Consider the following 20,034-nt stretch of genomic DNA (forward strand, 5'->3'; position numbering starts at 1 on the left):
CTTACTGGCAACCTGAGCAGTAGCCCAAAACCACATGGGTTGCTGCAAAGGAATCTTCAGCAGATCCATCCACTCTATCTGGCTTCACTTGTGCTAACCCCATTGTCATTGATGAATCCTTTGATGCAAACTATAAACTGTTTAAGAATCAAAATGGTGAAGTGTTTGCCAGGTACATTGGTACTAACTGCAGGAATGGACCGCCTATGAAGAAGATCTGGGTAGCAAAAAAGTGTCTGGAGAATCTTCCTGTGAATGTGATCATGACACCACAGGTGAAGAAGACAAACCCCAGACCACGGGCTTCATACGGTCCAAAGGCTTCATACAGACAGAGGACTCACCTGAGCCGCACTAACGCAAATGTTTTGTAGGGAACCCATACTCAAGCCTATGAATATGAGCGCGGTTCATCAAACCGACATGTTCATAAGACCAAGAACTATTCTGCTTATTCTTATGAGTACTATTGTCCACCTGCAAGACTGTTTGCTAGGGCTCCAAAGCCAAAGTTCTCAGATGCTGCACTTAGACTTATTGCTTCTAAGCCACCCTTGAAGATGTGGGTGGCTAAGAAAGCTTAACTCTCTTTTGCAGGGAAGGGTCTCTAGCAGAAAACCAAAACCATTTGACGCTATTTCTGGGGACCTTAAACATCTTGTAGGGTGCAAGATCAAATGCCCGAATGGTCTTATTATGTACTTCGTTCCTGAATCGCTTGGTACTCTCCCTATCAGTCCTAATCTGGATCTAAGCTTTCATAACCCACTGGTTCGTCAAATGTTTTTTCTTCACAATTCTCTTCGTGAAGCCTATCCCCCTAACTGCACTGTAGGGTACGACACCAGCGTCTTCAGAATGGATTATTGATAGTGGGTGTACCAATCACATGACTGGTAAGAGAAGCCTTCTAATGGACTCAACCTTATGTCCATCCGACAAGAGTCACATCACATTTGCTGACACTGGTAAAAGTAAGGTATTGGGTCTAGGTAGAGTTGCAATCTCAAAGGATCAACACATGGATAAAGTCATGCTTGTTGAATCCCTTGGCTTCAACTTAATGTCTGTCTCAATGCTTTGCGACTTGAACATGATCGTAATGTTTGGAAAATATAGTTGCCTTGTTCTAATGGAATCTGACAAGTCTCTAGTGTTTGAAGGGTATCGGAAAGATGATTTGTACGTGGTAGATTTCTCAGCAGGACCACAGCTTGCCGTATGTCTTCTAGCAAAAGCCTCAGAATGCTGGCTCTGGCATCGGAGGCTAGGGCATGCTGGCATGAGGAACCTCCACACCCTTGCAAAGAAGAAGCATGTCATAGGCAACGAGGGCGTCAAGTTCAAGAAAGATCACTTATGCGGTTCCTGTGAAGCAGGAAAGATGACGAGGGCCAAACATCCCTCGAAGACAATCATGACAACTACTCGACCCTTCGAACTGCTCCACATGGATCTTTTCGGTCCCACTCATTACTCAACTCTTACTACTACTGCTTGTCTCTATGGCATTGTCATTGTTGATGATTATTCTAGATATACTTGGGTGCACATAATCCTCTACAAGACTGAGGTGTAGGATGTCTTCAGACGCTTCGCCAATCGAGCAATGAACAACTATGGCGCCAAGATAAAGCACATCAGAAGTGACAATGGCACTGAATTCAAGAACACTGGCCTTGATACATATCTTGATACTTTGGGCATCACACATGAATTCTCAGCTCCGTACACGCCACAGCAGAATGGTGTCGTCGAACGCAAGAACAGAACACTCATTGAGATGGCCCGAACGATGCTTGATGAATACAAGACTCCAAGAAAATTCTGGCCTGAAGCCATTGACACTGCATGTCATACAATCAATCGTGTTTATCTTCACAAGCTTCTAAACAAGACATCCTATGAGCTCCTTACTGGCAAGAAGCCAATTGTCAGTTACTTCAGAGTATTTGGAGCTAGGTGTTGGATCAAGGATCCACATCACACTTCAAAATTTGCACCAAAAGCACATGAGGGTTTTATGCTTGGATATGGAAAGGATTCGCACTCCTACAGAGTCTTCAATCTCTTTCATTATAAAGTGGTTGAAACAGTGGATGTGCGGTTCGATGAGACTAACGGTTCACAAAGAGAGCACCTGCCAAATGTGCTAGATGAAGTTCCATCCAGCGAATCAATCAAACTAATGGGAACTGGAGAAATCATACCCTCTGAAGCTCAACCTGAAGAGGAACTTATCATCTCCGCACCTGATCAACCTGAACACAATCCCACTAACAATGACAATGATCGACAAGAGCAAAATCATCGCCCTGTACATCCTCGTGTTGCCAATGAAGTGCAGATTGAGAGAATAATTGATAGCATCAATGCACCTGGTCCGCTCACTCGTTCACTCAATAACAGAACCCAAGAAAGTTTAAGAAACCTTCATGGAATCTGAATGGATTCAAGCTATGCAAGAAGAGCTCCAACAGTTTGAGCTGAATAATGTACGGGAACTGGTTAAGCGTCCTGATCCTCGGAAGCACAATATAATAGGCACCAAATGGATATACCGCAACAAGCAAGATGAGCATGGTCAAGTTGTCAGAAACAAAGCTCGTCTTGTTGCTCAAGGATATACTCAAGTGGAAGGAATTGACTTCGATGAAACATTTGCTCCTGTGGCTCGACTTGAAGCCATACGCATACTCCTGGCCTATGCAAATCATCATAACATAATTCTATATCAAATGGATGTGAAGAGCGCTTTTCTCAATGGCAGGATTGAAGAAGAAGTGTATGTTGCACAACCGCCTGGCTTTGAAGATCCAAAACAACCTGACATGGTATACAAGCTCAACAAGGCACTGTATGGCCTCAAACAAGCCCCTCGGGCTTGGTATGACACACTCAAATACTTCCTGAAGAGCAAAGGCTTCATACCTGATTCCCTCGACCCCACTCTCTTCATGAAGACATGTGATGGTGAACTGTTTGTGTGCCAAATATATGTGGATGACATCATCTTCGGCTCCACCAATCAGAAGTACAGTGAAGAGTTTGGATATATGATGCAAGAGCAATATCAGATGTCCATGATGGGAGAGCTGAAGTTCTTCCTCGGTCTTCAAATACGGCAGCAACGCAATGGCATCTTCATATCTCAAGAGAAGTATCTCAAAGATTGCCCGAAGAAGTTCGGTATGCAAGACTGCAAAGGCTTCACGACGCCAATGCCAGCCAAACATCATCTGGGTCCCGACAACAATGGTAAAGAGTTCGATCAAAAGGTATACCGCTCCATGATTGGTTCTTTACTGTATCTATGTGCATCTAGGCCAGATATTATGCTTAGTGTTTGCATGTGTGCTCGATTCCAAGCGGCACCAAAGGAGTCGCATCACTTAGCTGTGAAGCGAATTCTTCGATATTAGGCTCACACCCCAACTCTAGGATTATGGTATCCTAAGGTCTCAGAGTTTGATCTGGTTGGATTCTCGGATGCTGATTATGCTGGTGACAAGGTGGATCGCAAGTCTACATCAGGCACATGTCATTTTCTGGGACGATCACTTGTATGTTGGTCTTCAAAGAAGCAGAACTATGTATCTCTCTCCACTACTGAATCTGAATACATTGCTGCTAGATCTTGCTGCGCTCAGCTTCTATGGATGAAGAAAACACTCAAAGACTATGGCATTCATCTTAAGCAAGTGCCACTCTACTGCGACAACGAAACCGCCATCAAGATTGCCAACAATCCAGTTCAGCACTCGAAGACAAAGCACATTGAAATTCGTCATCACTTTCTCAGAGATCATGTTGTGAAGGAAGATATTGATATCATACACGTCAACACTGAAGAGCAATTGACAGATATCTTCACCAATCCCTTGGATGAGAAGAGATTTTGCAGGTTACGGTGTGAGCTAAATATCTTGGAATCCTGAAATGTCCTGTGATCAGGCACACATCCTAACCCTTATGCATATTGATGACTTAGATGTGCAACACACGAAGTAAAGTATATCTTCAATCAATGAAGACATACATTCTAAGTGTGAATACATTAATGTGGAATTTGACTTCGGAGCGCCATGATAATTGTGCGCCGTGTCTGGGTCTAATACTTCCTATACGGTGGGTAACGCCACCATCAAAGGTTCTGTTTGAAGTGTTTCACTCATGGCGTTACATTTGCTATGTCTTCACATTTGGTTTGACTTCAATCTCAACATGTCTTCATCATTATCTTCACTATATTGATTATATATATATACTAGTGTTTTGTCCTCTACAGCATTCACTTATAGCTATGTCTTCTTGTTGAATCTTTTGAACTAAGTGAATGTGATCGGACCCTAACCTCTCTTTGCTTTCTATCTCAAACTCTATCTCTCCAAATCATATGCATTCTATTGAAACTGTCGAATGTCTTCTCTGCGTCCTTGTCAGCAGAAGATACAGAGACAAACATTAAGTCCGTTTTCAATGCTCATTCCTTCACCTGAAACCCGGAGAAGTGGGAATGACCACCCGACAACCAGGCGTGTGTGGGATGTGGAACAACCTCCGACATGTTGCATGATGGCCACGTGTTCCTCAGATGTGAGTCGCCAGGGGCACCTGTGTAATAACACTGAGCCGCCCCTGTACCTATAAATACACGCCTCACCGCAGTCATTATCTCTTCTTCCACTCTCGCACGAACCCTAGCGCCACCGCTAGCCCTCGACGACGCCGGCGACGAAGCGCTTCGCTGCCACAACCTCTCCGACGTCGTCTTCACGCCGACCGCGGACATCGTCCTCTCCGCCGTCGCCGTAGGTGTCCTCCATCGCCAAGTTAGGGCACGGACGATCGAACTGCTCAGCCTCCTCTTCCACTCTGTCTAGCAGTTCTTCGTGTGGTAAATAAAACTTCCTTTTTCCGGCCCCTTTGATCCTATAGCTTCGTCACTTTCTACCACAAGCAGTTTCTACTCACACAAGTTGGATCTCTTTCATACTGCATCTCATAACATGCCTAGTATATTCACTAATGCTTCACAAAGTAGTTAGATTCCTCACTTATACTGATCTCTGGATTCGTACAAATCTGGAACCAACTCCTTATCTATGAGTGAATGTCTTCGCACGATGAGGTCAATGTCTTCTAAACTGATTTATATTCAAAATCTTCTGAGAATGCATATGACCTCTTCCCCTTCCCTCGCACCTTAATGCTATCATAGGTACATGTCCGTGGGAGAATCCCTTGGTTCTCATAGTCTGCATTCATTTGCAGAATTCTTACAGCATCATATAAATTCTCCCAAAGCCAGTTCCTGTTTGTCCAGCAAGCGAAAACCGTTGAAGCCTTTGAACGTATTGAAGCCTTTCAGTTTAAAATTCATGGCTTCAGAGAAATCTGCAAGGAAGGGAGGCAGACAGCATCGTGGGGGAACATCAAGAGATCTGGCTGATGACCTCTCAGAACTTTACAAGACAGATTCTGAAGAGGATTATAATTAGCGCAAGACCCGAATCCAGTGGATTCGAAGATATTGGGCAGAACAATGGTTCAAATACCAGTTTGTGACCCAAGAATATGCTGAGAAAAATGCCATCAAGCAACCGTGGGGAGACATCCTATACAAGAATCTTCAACCCATGTCCAAAGAAGAAGCCATTGAACAAGGCTTCTATCCCTGCATGGTCCGTGGGCCACAGCCTGTAGATGCACACCCATCGTCACTACTATGGTGCCGTGACGACAATCTGTTCAAGCGCAACTTCCAGTTTGCCAAGAACTCAGGGAAGCAGAACAAGAAGTCTTTGGGATTAGACTTCAACCCTGGTCCCTCTGCTCCCCGTGCAGATGGAACTCGCGAAGCTAAACCCAATCTTCTTGGGCCCTTCTACAACTTGGAAGGTCTCATCACTCATATCGTGGTTCAAGGGACAGCCTGAATGAGCCTGCAGATGACGTTGAATCAGATGAAGCGCCTGCAGCGCCGAAGCCAAAGAAACTGAAACAGCCAAAAGCTTCAAAGCCTGCCTCTGCACCAAAAATCTCACGGGCGACACCACTGGCCACTACACCTCCTGAAGACAGTGCGCAGTCTGAAGATTTTTCACGCATCTCCAAGCCCCAGAAGGTCAAGATGCCTCTGCCACACTCCGGCCAAGAACTAACAGCTGCTGCTATTCTGCGCAACGATGCCATTGATCTGTCCAGTGATGAAGATCTTGCAGATGACGCTCTTGAGCAACTGATCAAGAGCAAAGAAGAAGCAGAAATCTTCAACAATTTGCCTCTCTTTGACGTGGCAATCATCCACGACTTCATTGATGAGTGGTTTGAAACGCCCAACCTCAGCTTCGAAGACCTGCAACTTCCCATTGGTCTCAGTGTCGCCTTCCATGGCGCCATTGCTTCAGAGCTAGCTCTAGCTCAGCGCATCGTCGAACTGAAGCAGAAGATTGAGTTTGAGAAAGCTCAGTTCAAGAAGCATATGGCCAAGCTCAGCATACAAGAGGTCAAGAACTTCAAGCTCATGTTGCACGAGCTTAAAGAAGCCTTTCTCAAGAAGCGTGAAGAAGCTCAAGGTTCTCGTGAGCGCATGAAGAGCCTGGCTGACAAGTGTGTGCAAGCCTACAATGAGGCTGAGAAGCGCAAGGCCCTTGGGCGTCCTGGCATCGACCCCAAGATGGCTGCAAAGAAGAAGAAGAAGCCCGCTATGGCCGAACCTGACGCACCAAGGCAGGAAGCAGATCCCATTGTCTTCCCAACTAGCATGACTGGCTCGAAGCCAAAGGCCCGGTCAACCGCTTCAGAGCTAAAGAAGACGAGGACTGCTGAGGCTGAAGCCAGGAAGAGGAAACATCCTGAAGCCTCTGCTACTGCCCCCTCCAAGAAGAAGCGGAAGATCAAGAAGGAACGGGCTGCTCCCACAGAGCCCTTGATTGTTGAACCCATCTCCATGGTTCGCCCTAACGCTGAACCTCAGGAGCGCCAACTGACAGTCCATGAGCCTACTTTCACAGAGGCTCATGAAGTTGAAGACTTTCCAGCTGCTGATCCCATCGCTGCTGAAGACATTGGTCACCATGACCATGTTGAAGATGATGCAGTTCTTCCTCAGCTCGAGCACCAACAGGTATCATCGCCTGTGCTAACACACAGCAAGCTCATCAGCATTGGTTGTCCTCTGACGCCAATTGCTCAGGATGCATCATGGGCTGATCACCCACAAGCACAAGAGGAAGAAGACTTTGAGGCCCAGCCAACTCACACTCCACAGGCGTCGCCAGTGTTATGCAGGCTTCGCAAACGACCAAGGCCTCCAGTCTCTGAGTCTGAAGCTAAAGCTGCTAAAGACATTCTGGCTGCATCAGCCGATGAAGAAGAAACTCCAAGCGTTGTTACACCCTCGTCTCACCAAGAAGCTATTCTCGAGGAGAACGTGACTATGACCGACCCTCCAGCTCATCAAGTGGAGGTTGAGAATTCTGAGGCTGCCACCGACGCCACTGACGCTGTCATGACTGAAGCCAATGTGGAGCCTTCACCAACCCAAGCACCAGAAGTCAGCGAAGCCACTGATCCCACTGCTTCTGTTCCTGCGCCTACTGCTGGTCCTCAGTTCGACTATCATGTTCTGCACAAGCCTCAGATACAGAAGCCAATCCCAAGATTGCCCAGGTTTCTAGGTCCCGCATCAGCACCTGGATCCTTCAATGTCAATGGTTTCAAAGCAGACAACACTTTCTTCAATAGCTCCAGGAACCCCTACTCAAGGGAAAGAATATCATCTGATCGGTTCTGGAGCTATCCGCAGCGAAGCTATTACTCCTGCATTCTATACAATCAAGGTCGCATCTTCCCACATAAGCGTCTTGACATCGAAGCAATAGCTGGTCTGCCCTGTCTGGAAGAAGCTCTGGATTGCTTCAAAGAGGTTGGATTGCTGCCATTTGTCACCGACCAAGAGCACTGGAATGAAGAGTTGCTGCTCCAATTCTATGCCACACTTCACATTCGTGGATACAACAGAGATCCGAAGACTTGGGTCCTGGAGTGGATGACAGGAAATGTTCATCATGAAGCCAAAGCCTTTGATATCATTGAGCTCACTGGTCTGCCCACTCCTGGTGATCTCTACGAACCTGGCTGTCAGCTTCACAGTGAAGCTATGGAGAGCATCTTTCGGAAGCCTGAACCAAACATGAGTCAGGTGCTCAGCATGATGAAGCCATTGCCACAAGATGCTGCCTATCCTAAGGAGTTCCTCGTTGAAGACCTTGAGTATCTACCAAGGACTATTTATCACATCATAAGGGGAACTCTCTGGCCTATCAAAGGATATTCTCCACATGCCAAGCTGGAAGGTGCAATGAAGACTTTGGTCTTCTATATTCTTCATGGCAAATGCTCCAATGCACAGGATTTCTTCATCTGCCAACTTGCTGCATCAGGCTCTGATCTTTTTGGCTTGAAGTTCTACGCTCCATGGATAATGCGGCTGATTAAACTCCACTCCGCTATCTCATATCAGCCATCTGCTCGCAATCATCGGATCTTTCTGCCTGATGTGGATATGTCTGTTGAAGCCATTTATCCTGAGCCTGCCAAGGAACCTCTAAGTCTTTAGAATGCGGGGCATCAAAGTTTTTCTCAGAACATTGAAGGAGTTGAAGCAGTCACTCGTGTGTATCCTTTGGCTGGAACTACACGTGCACCACATCCTGCCCTTACTGAAGCCTCCGATAACACCATTGCCCAACGACCCAAGAAGCGCACTCGTGTTCTCAATGACCGAGAGCTTCTGGTGGCTCTTCATCAGAAACAGGATAGGCATCATGACTGGCTGAAGCGCCAAATGCAAAGCCTCTTGGTGGATGTCAACCGCATTCGCAATCTTGCCACCAAGAATGCCTTTGTTGCCCATGAAACCTCTCGACGCACATGGAAAGGGCTGACGCTGATGTGCTCTGAAGATGATCTTCAAGAGGATGGCTTCTCTGAACGCTTCAAGTTTGACTCCACACCTCCTTGAAGGGCAGTGCTGCGACGAACTCCATCTCTTGAAGACTCTGAGTTCTCTTCCTCTGCTGCAACTGTGAATGCCAGAGTGATCGAGGATGAAGACGATGTTACTTCACCGCCACCTCCTTCAGCATGCTTCGACACTGCTCCAAGTTCTTCTGCACCGCCGAACACCACCGACGACCCTGCTGCTTCACCTACTCTTCATGGGAACGAGTAGATGCTCTATGTCTTCAAACCTTTTTGGTCCTTACTGACAAAAGGGGGAGAAGAATAAGAGTTCGATAGTCTTCAAGCGGGTCCATATGGGCGGTTGCTTTATATTTTGCCTCGTGTTTACAACTCTCATTTTGATACATTTGGTTCTTTGAGTTGTAACACCTAAACTCGATGGTCGTCTGCTACTTATTTGCTACTTCGTGATGCGACGATAAATCCCGCATGTGTGACGATAAATTCCGTACTTAGATCATTTTGCAGACGTCCATTTTCCATTATGCATGTCATTATCTTCACATACCTTCTCATGCATAATGAATTGTCATCATAAGTTGAAGAGGATCTCCACGAGTACAACCTGCCATGTGCATTTGCATTCCAAAAGCAAATTACTTGTATGCACATCTTTAGGGGGAGCCCTTGCAACTAATGAAGACAATTCCTTTACAATTTCACATATTATAATCCCCGTTGAAAACATCAACTAGTTTGTCATCAATCACCAAAAAGGGGGAGATTGTAAGTGCATCTAGTGCCACCCCTAGTTGGTTTTGGAGTATTGACGACAAACCTAGTTGAAGGACTAATGTGTTTGTGAGAATTGCAGGATAACACAGGTAGAAGTCCCTCATTGATTCGGTTTTCACATTGAAGACTATGACAATAGAAGGCATCGCATGAAGCCTATGGAGCTCGAAGACTTAGATCTTTCGTAGTTCTTTTTCTTCTTTGTTGAGTCATAGGAACCACCGTACTGTTAAGTGGGGTCCAAGAGAACCAGTCAGAATGACTGAAGTGATGCGTAACCAAAACCTATGTCTTCGAGTGAAGACTATGAGAGCGAATATTGTCCAGAGTCGGACAAGTCAGCTTTGCTTGTAGCCCAAGTAAAGTTGTCGTGTGAGTTTGAAATCTGACTGTTGGAACACGTGTCAGTTCCTTAGTGACCCAGGGTCATTTCGGACAAATCAGGTCGGGTTGCCTAGTGGCTATAAATAGCCCACCCCCTACAACCATAAACGGTTGGCTGCTCAGAGTTAGAGTACGACTTTTGTCGTTTGTGAGCAACCCACCTCGAAGCCTTTGAGAGAGAATTCCTTGCGAGGATAAAGCCCTAACCACCCAGAGCCAAAGAGTGTTAGGCATCACTTAAGTCTTCTTGTCTGTGTGATCTGAAGACTTATTACACTTGAGGACTGTGAATCCTCCAGCTGGTTAGGCGTCGCGTTCTGAGCATCCAAGAGACATTGTGGATCGCCGGTGAATGAAGTCTGTGAAGGTTTGGGAGTCTACCTTGAAGACTTACCAGAGTGATTGGGCGAGGTCTGTGTGACCTTAGCTCAAGGGGAATACGGTGAGGACTGGGTGTCCTGAGCTGCGTGTTCAGGACTGGGTGTCCGGGACTGTGTGTCCTTAGGTTTAAATACCTAGCCGCCCTAACCAGACGTACAGTTCTCACAGCAACTGGAACTGGTCCAACAAATCATTGTCTTCAACGAGTCACTGGTTTCATCCTTCCCTTCCCTTTACTTACTGTTGGTCCTTGTGAAGTCATTGTATGATTGCACTATCTTTTGTCTTCACTGAGTGACTGTGTGTTCTGTTTGGCTTCATAATATCTTCCTACCTGATCCTCACTACATTGCTGCTATTAGTCATTGTGCTTTCACTTCATTGAATACTTGACTACAGTTTGCCTAGTGTAGTCTACCTTCCGCTGCGTGGTAATAGGTTTATTTCTATCGTTTGTCTTTGAAACTTCACGTTTTGGAGACTTTCATAAAAATCGCCTATTCACCCCCCCTCTAGTCGATATAACGCGCTTTCAATTGATATGATCGGATGAATGCAAAATAGCTGAGACCCGCTTTACCCAATGGGTTGTGGACTCCCCATCGTCTTGGACACAAGCGGCCAGATCCACAATTGACATGGGTTGCTTACAAGTATCTTTGAAGTTTTGGATAAACCGGTGCTTCAATTCGGCCCACGATCCGACAGAGTTAGTTGGTAAGCTCTTCAACCAAGTAAGAGTTGTTCCTTCCAACATCATGGTGAAGTATTTAGCACATACTGCTTCATCCACATCTAACATCTCCATTGCCATCTCGTAGCTTTCAACCCATGCCTCTGGTTGCGGATCGGCGGTGTAATTGGGTACCTTACGAGGTCTTTTGAAGTCCTTGGGCAGTCTCACATTACGCAAAGCGGGGGTGAGACACGACACCCCTAAGGAACTGAAAACCACACCTGGCTCTACTGAATCGTTGGGGTGAACTGGAGTATGTTGACGGGCTCCGTGTAGAGCTGCTAACTCATCCTCTCGACGTGCGCGACCATGATCCACCACATCCTGCGCATTAGCACCTCCCGCTGCCGGGTTGTGCCTACGCGGCGAATTACGGCGACGTGCACTGCTTGACACGGCCGGTTCATCCTCAACATGCCTGCTGTAGCTCCTGCTTGGACGGGGGTGGAATGAATCCTCTCACGACTGTGTGAATATGCCTGCTGCTGGTTTAGAGCTATTTGAAGGAGATCTCTGGCCCGTCGTGCCTCAGTCGCAACTGGTGATTCACTGTCGGTTGGGAGGGCTGCCAATCGTGAAGCGGCGGCCACAATGTTGTCCAACGGGTTGGAGTAATGCCCGGGAGGTGTTGGAACGTACTGTGGCACAATGTTGTTCTGATGAGGCGGGTTCATCGTGCGCGGCTGAACCGGCGCTCCTGTTCCTGGTGCGTCCGTCCGGTTTACTATCGGCTGGTTACTTGTTCCTGCTCCTGGCGTATTGAAGAGATTTCTTGGCTCATAACTCGGCGGGAGATGCAATCGGTATCTTCTTCTCATGACTTCCTCTGAAGCATTCTGATCTAGCCTAAGCCGGTAGGCCTGAGCTTCCAACTCGTCCCGTTCTGTTGCCATCCTACCGTTCTCTGCTGCTAGGTCCGCTTTAGCCTGAGTTATCTGATCCTTTACCTTTGCGATCTCTGCGTTGTGCTGATCCGAGGCTGCTGCATCCACCTCTATGGCCATCAATGTTGCCAAAGCGTCGAACAAGTCAGACAGAACTTGAGCCGGAGGTGGCGCAGAGCCCCCTGCCCCCGTCGGCGTGGCTGTTGCTGAACTGGAGAGCATTGCTGCGGCGGTCGATGAGTGGGGTGTTGACTGTGTACCGGCCATGAAGATAGCTGCCCGATTTGGCAGATTAGGGGAGTCCGGAATACTGTTGCCCTCAGAACCTCCACAAATCCGGCCATCCTGCAACTGATAAAGCGATTCGGTCTTTCCAGAAGACTCATCGTCGGAGCAGACGACGGTTTCTCCATCAGATGTCGGTCCGTCCTCATATTCTGCTCCATGGATGACACCTACGAAAACATGCTTGGCCAGGGGCTGAACCGGGGAAGGGCTTGCACTCTGAGCCGTCTCGATGATGTCGGTGTAGGTCTCCGGCTCAGGGCCCGGTTCGCCAATCTTGCCGATGAAGACGTGAATCCCACCAAAGGGGACCCGGTACCCGTATTCGATTGAATCGGCCTCGGGGGCCCATCTGCATTGTCGAGGTAGAGCTTGCTGCGACGACTCTTCGTCATCCGGCCCACAACGTATCCCTTCAGTCCATCAAAGCTGCCCTTTAAGAACTCAAAACCATCGTGCGATAGCACCACGGTGGGCACCAACTGTCATGGGTTTTCCACGGCAGATGTCCTTGTGAAAGGACTTAGTCATGGAGCCATCGCAACGAGTTAGCTTAAAGGGGTTAAACCGGACAAGGGGACACAGGGAGTTTTATACTAGTTTGGCCCCTTCGATGAAGGTAAAAGCCTATGTCTAGTTGTGATTGGTATTGCTAGGATTTTGATGACCAGGGAGCGAATCCGCTTTGACTGGCCCTCGAGTTCTTGTCCCTCCTCCCTAAACCGCTACCGGGTCGTCCCTTTATATACATAGGTTGACGCCCGCCGGTTTACAGAGTCCCGAAGCCAGATCATAAACGTGTCCGGTTCGGTCTCTATTCTCCCTATCTTACAATGCAAAGTTACACAATAAGGTCGGTTTACATCTACAGGCCTTAATTCGCCTCTGGGCCTTGGGCCTTCATAAAGCGCCATCATTCTTACATCTTCATGGGCTTCTAATCTTCTTAAAGTTAATCCGGCTGCTCCTGGCCGGTTTATGTCCAGTAGTAATATCCCCAACAACCAATATTCTTACTAAAGCATAATTACTCATCAAGATGACTCACATATCACATCATCATATCTCAAAACTATTACTAAGAATCAAGTTTATTTTCTCCAATGATCTTCATGAAAGTTTTTGTTATATCCTTCTTGGATATCTCTTTGGGACTAATTTCCATGTGTTGCTTTTGACAAGCTCAAACAAATATAAGTGAAGATCATGAGCATAATATTTCTTTCTCTCAAATTAATTTAAGTGAAGCAAGAGAGAATTTCTTGAAAATTTTATTCACTCTCAAACAAATCTAAGTGAATCAAGAGAGCATTTCTTCAAAAATAATAAGCACACCGTGCCCAAAAAGCTATAAGTGAAGCAACAGAGCAAGTCCACTCATAAAAATTTAAGTGAAGCATAGAGAGCAATTTTAACAAGTCAATACATAATTTTGGCTCTCTCAAATAGGTGTGTCCAGCAAGGGATCAAGACTTAAAACACAAAATAAAACAAGCAAAGACTCATATCATACAAGACGCTCCAAGCAAAACACATAGTATGTGACGAATAAAAATATAGCTTCGATTAAAATACCGATGGTCGTTAGAAGAAAGAGGGGATGCCACTCGGGGGCATCCCCAAGCTTAGGTTCTTCTACTCCTTATTCCTTCAACCATCATAAGATAACCCAAAACTTGAAAACTTCAATCACACAAAACTCAACAAAACCTTCGTGAGATCCGTTAGTATAAGAATAATAAATCACTACCATGAGTGTTGTATCAAGCCAATTCATATTTTGATCTTGCATTATATCTACTTTGTTCCAACTTTTCTATGGCAGGAACTCATCAAAGAAAACCAAATAGCCATCAAAATAAGCACACAACATAAAGAAAATAGAATCTGTCAAAACAGAACAGCCTGTACAAACATGACTATTTCGAATACTTCCGTAACTCCAAAACTTCTGAAAAATTAGGACGGCCTGAGAAAATTTTATATTGATCTACTTCAAGTGGAATGGGTATTTTATCGCTCTCTGGTAAAAAAATAAAATTATGTTCCTGAGCGCAAAAGTTTCTGTTTTTCAGCAAGATCAAACTACTATCACCCAAGAAGATCCTAAAGGCTTTACTTGGCACAAACACTAATTAAAACATAAAAAACACAATCATTACAGTAGAATAATTGTGCTAACACTCAAAAACAGGAAGCAAAAGGTAAAAATAAATTTTATTCATTGGGTTGCCTCGCAACAAGCGCTATAGTTTTACGCCCTTAGCTAGGCATAAAGCAAGGATCTAAGTTTTGTCATCTTTGGTTCGAGATCGATAAGATGCCCTCATGATTGATTCATATAGTGGCCTAATTCTTGTTATAGGAAAGTGTTCCATACCCTTCCTCAAATGAAATTGGAACTTAATATTGCCTTCTTTCATATCAATCACGACACCAATAGTGCGTAAAAACGTTCCACCAAGAATAATTGGAAAAAGACGGATTGCAATCAATATCAAGACCAATAAAATCTATGGGCACATAATTTCTATTTGCAAGAATAAGAACATCATTAATTCTTCCCATAGACTTTTTAATAGTAGAATCCACCAAGTGCAAATTCAAAGAACACGATTCAAGATCGGTAAGACCAAACACATCACATAAAGATTTCGAAATAGTAAAAACACTAGCACCCAAGTCACACAAAGCAAAACACTCATAATTTTTAATCTTGACTTTGATAGTAGGTTCCCGTTCATCATGCAATTTTCTAGGAATTGAAACTTCTAATTCCAACTTTTCTTCAAAAGCTTTCATCATAGCATCAATAATATGTTTAGTAAAAGCTTTATTTTGTTCATAAGCGTGGGGTGAATTTATCATGGATTGCAACAAAGAAATACAATCAATCAAAGAGCAACTATCATAATTAAAGTCTTACAAATCCAAAAGAGTGGGCACATCACTAGCTAAAGTTTGGACCTCTTCAAACACACTTTTATCAACTTTCTCAACAGGATTTTCACCCTTCGAAATATTGGGACGCCTTCTACCTAAAGTTGACTCTTATCCAGTCCCTTTTTCATCAATATTATCTTTACTAAACAAGGAATCAATAGAAGAAACAACAATCATTTTAAGATCTTCCTCACTTTTGCGAAAGAAATCACTAGAAAATGCTTTTTCTAAAATTTCTCTTTTAGCTCTAAGCATAGCGGTTCTTTTCTTACTTTCATCCATAGAAACATAAAGAGCTATAATTGATTCATCAGCCTTAGGAACAAAAAATGTCATCTTGAGATTTTCCACATCATGAGCAATTATATCAACACATCTAGACAAATCATCAATCTTACTCAAGTTTTCTTCTATGGAAGTGTTGAAAACTTTTTGTGTATTAATAAATTCATTAATATTGTTCTCAAGAGAAGAGGTATTCTTATTATTATTATAAGATTGATTTAAATAGGAATTACCATAATTATTATAGGAATTACTAGGAAAAGGCCTAGGATTAAAATTACCTCTATAAGCATTGTTGTTGAAATTATTGCGAGAGATAAAATTCACATCTATGGCATCACTATTTTTCTCAATAAAAGTAGACAAAGGCATATCATTAAGATCAATAGGAGCACTTCTACTAGCAACCAATTTCACAAGAGCATTAACTTTTTCACTCAAAGAAGAGATTTCTTTAACCGAATTAACTTTTTTACTAGTAGGAGCCCTTTCGGTATGCCATTGCGAATAATTTGCCATAATATTATCAAGCAATTTGGTGACTTCATCCAAAGTAATTTCCATAAAAGTACCACTCGCGGCGGAATCTAAAAGATTACGAGAAACAAAATTCAACCTCGCATAAAAAATTTGTATGATCATCCAAAGATTTAACCCATGAGTTGGGCAATTCCTAAGCATCATTTTCATCCTTTCCCAAGATTGTGCAACATGCTCATGCTCATGTTGCTTGAAATTCATGATCTGGGTTCTAAGGGAAATAACTTTTGCGGGTGGGAAATACTTAGTGATAAAAGCATCTTCGCACTTATTCCAAGAATCGATACTATTTCGAGGCAAAGAAGAGAACCAAATTTTTGCAGAATCACGCAAGGAAAATGGAAATAATTTCATCTTGACAACGTCATTGTCCACATCCTTTTTGTTTTTAATATCGCATAATTCCACAAAGTTATTAAGATGGGATGTGGCATCTTCGTTAGGAGTACCGAAAAATTTGTCTTTCATAACAAGATTCACCAATGGAGTATTAATATCACAAGTCTCCGCACTAGTGGCGGGAGGAGCAAGTGGAGTGCCGATAAAATCATTGTTGTTGGTATTTGAGAAATCACATAACTTGATGTTCTCTTGAGTATGATGACCACACAACAAAATTGCACTCAAAAACGGACCCGGCAAGAAAACGGGGAACGAAAAAGAGGGGCGAATAAAATGGAAAAATTTTGTGAAGTGGGGGAGAGGAAAACGAGAGGCAAATGGAAAATAATGTAAATTGCAAGGAGATGAGATTTGTGATTAGGAACCTGGTATATGTTAAAGATCCTCCCCGGCAATGGCACCAGAAATACTTTTGATGTCGCTTGAAGCTACGACGGTATTTCCCCAAGGAGGATGGGATGATGCAGCACAGCGGCGGTTGGTATTTCCCTTAGATATGAAACCAAGGTTATCGAACCAGTAGGAGAACCAAGCAACTAAATGTAAACAGCCGCTACACACAGAGAACAAATCCTCGCAACCCGACGTGTTAAAGGGGTTGTCAATCCCTTTCGGGTAATGGTGCCAGAAATTGGTGCGGGATGGGAGAAAGTTGTAATAGATTGAATAAATAGATTGTAAATAAAATAAAGTGCAGCAAAGTATTTTTGGGTTTATGGATTAATAGATCTGGAAAAAGCAAATAAAAGTAGATCACAAAGGCAAATAATACGAGAAGGAGACCCGGGGGCTGTAGCTTTCACTAGTGGCTTCTCTCTAGAAAAATAGGAAATAGTGGGTGAACAAATTACTGTTGGGCAATTGATAGAACTTCAAATAAAATGACGATATTCAGGCACTGATCATTACATATGCACCGCGTCCAAGATTAGTAGACCAACTCCTGCCTGCATCTACTACTATTACTCCACACATCGACCGCTATCCAGCATGCATCTAGTGTATTAAGTTCATGGAGAAACAGAGTAATGCAATAAGAACGATGACATGATGTAGACAAGATCTATCTATGTAGAGAAAGACCCCATCGTTTTATCCTTAGTAGCAACGATACATACGTGTCGGTTCCCCTTCTGTCACTGGGATCAAGCACCATAATATAGAACCCACTATAAAGCACCTCTTCCCATTGCAAGATGAATAGATCAATTTGGCAAAACGAAACCCAAATATCGGAGAATAAATACGAGGCTATAAGTGATCATGCATAAAAAAGATCAAAGAAACTCAAATACTTTCATGGATATAAAAAGATAGATCTAATCATAAACTCAAAGTTCATCGATCCCAACAAACACACCGCAAAAGAGTTACATCATATGGATCTCCAAGAGACCATTATATTGAGAATCAAGAGAGAGAGATGAAGCCATCTAGCTACTAAACTACGGACCCGAAGGTCTACAAAGAACTACTCACACATCATCAGAGAGGCACCAATGGAGGTGGTGAACCCCATTCGAGATGGTGTCTAGATTGGATCTGGTGGTTCTAGACTCTGCGGCGGCTGGATGAATATTTCGTTGACTCCCCTTGGGTTTTGGGAATATTGTTGTATTTATAGAGCAAAGAGGCGGTCTGAGGGGAACCCGAGGAGGGCACAACCCACCAGGGCGCGCCTGGTGGATTGTGCCTCCCTCGGGGCACCCCCCCTGTGCAGCCAGGGCCCGTTGTGTTCCTTTTGGCCCATAAAAATTCTCTGTGAAGTTTCGTGGCATTTGGACTCTGTCTGATATTGATTTTCTATGATGTAAAAAAGATGGAAAAAACAGCAACTAGCACTTGGCACTATGTCAATAGGTTAGTACCAAAAAATGATATAAAATGACTATAAAATGATTATAAAACATCCAAGATTGATAATATAACAACATGGAACAATGAAAAATTATAGATACATTGGAGACGTATCACCTACACTTAATGGTTCAGATGTATTTCAGTAATCTTTAGTACGTGTAAAGTTCACATGGTTTCAAAATTCCGGCCCTAGGAACAGACACTAGTCATTTTGGATTGTTGGTCATAGTGACACCAGATTACTGCTGCAGGCCAGGTTTGTTGACAATTTTACTTGTCTTTCTTAATCATTCGATATGATATCCAATTATTCACGCCGATTAGTTGCAAACAATAAGTGCTAGACCAACTTCTTGATTCAGATTTTGTACGGTCTCTTACTGCAGTTACAATTCTGCATACTTTTCCTAGTAAGCTCACAAGTAATGATTGATTCACTACCTCTATGCTTGCCTTGTCATATTAGTTGTCAATATTATTTTAGGGTGGACCACCCTGTTTCAAAATACTGGAACCGCAGACATGGGTGAATAGTATTTCTCTGTGTGATCTCTTCCATCATGTGTGGGCAACAAACACTGCCTTGTATAGAAAGAAAGTGCCATTTCCACCTTTTACATTGACTACGATCTTTTACATGGAATACAATCTACCTACTTGCTTTGTGTCGCACTACCAGCACTCCAGCCTTGAAGCTAAACATTATGCCACTCATAATTCCTTAGTTTATTTGTTCAAATACGAATTTGATATTATTCTAATGTTCCTACTTCAGTTTTGAAATGTGTGTCTGCCTGTTATAGAGACATAAGAGGTTTGTATATCTGTGTGTGGTCTGGTCAGCATGGTTTGGGGTCAACTTTGCATATGCAAGGGTTTATAGGGAGACACTCTTCGAGTTGAATCTGCAATGCATTCCATGGACAATCTGATTACTTTTTATGTTTTCAGGAATCTCAGATACTGAATAGCAGCATAATGGTTATGTGCTTGCGCACATGAAAAGAATAAAGCAGAACAATGCCATGGCTATCTAACTTGGCATTAAGGGACTAAAATCAAGTTTGGATGTAATGCAATGCAAATGCTCTCCACCTACAGATTCATGCTCAAAATATGATCCTAACAGTGATTCTAAGCTAGAGGGAAACCTAAGTCAATGTAGCTCCCTAGTGGAGTAGTCAGAGGCAGATGCCGTATCTTATTCACCCATTAAGGTGCTTGCTCTAACTTTCCAAGGTTATATTGGTCACACATATCTTGCAACTGATGCTTTGCATTGCTTCTACTTTGTTGCACTGCCATTAGCTTAGTTTACACATTGTGTATGTGAATACGCCCTGTCTATCCATTTTCAGTACATATTCCATCAGTCATCATACCATATTTATCCATTCAAATGTTGTTCTTGTGTATCAGGCATTCAAATGGAAGAGGGCGATTGCTGATCACGGAGGAGCATGAAACAAAGTATTTGGAAAAGGTAGTGACACCTGATAAATAAAATAGCCCATTAGGTGTAGTTGCAATATCACCAGACCTAGAAAACACGACCACAACTCTAGCAGA

Source organism: Triticum aestivum, chromosome 1A, assembly GCF_018294505.1.
Source record: "Triticum aestivum cultivar Chinese Spring chromosome 1A, IWGSC CS RefSeq v2.1, whole genome shotgun sequence".
Lineage (NCBI taxonomy): Eukaryota > Viridiplantae > Streptophyta > Magnoliopsida > Poales > Poaceae > Triticum > Triticum aestivum.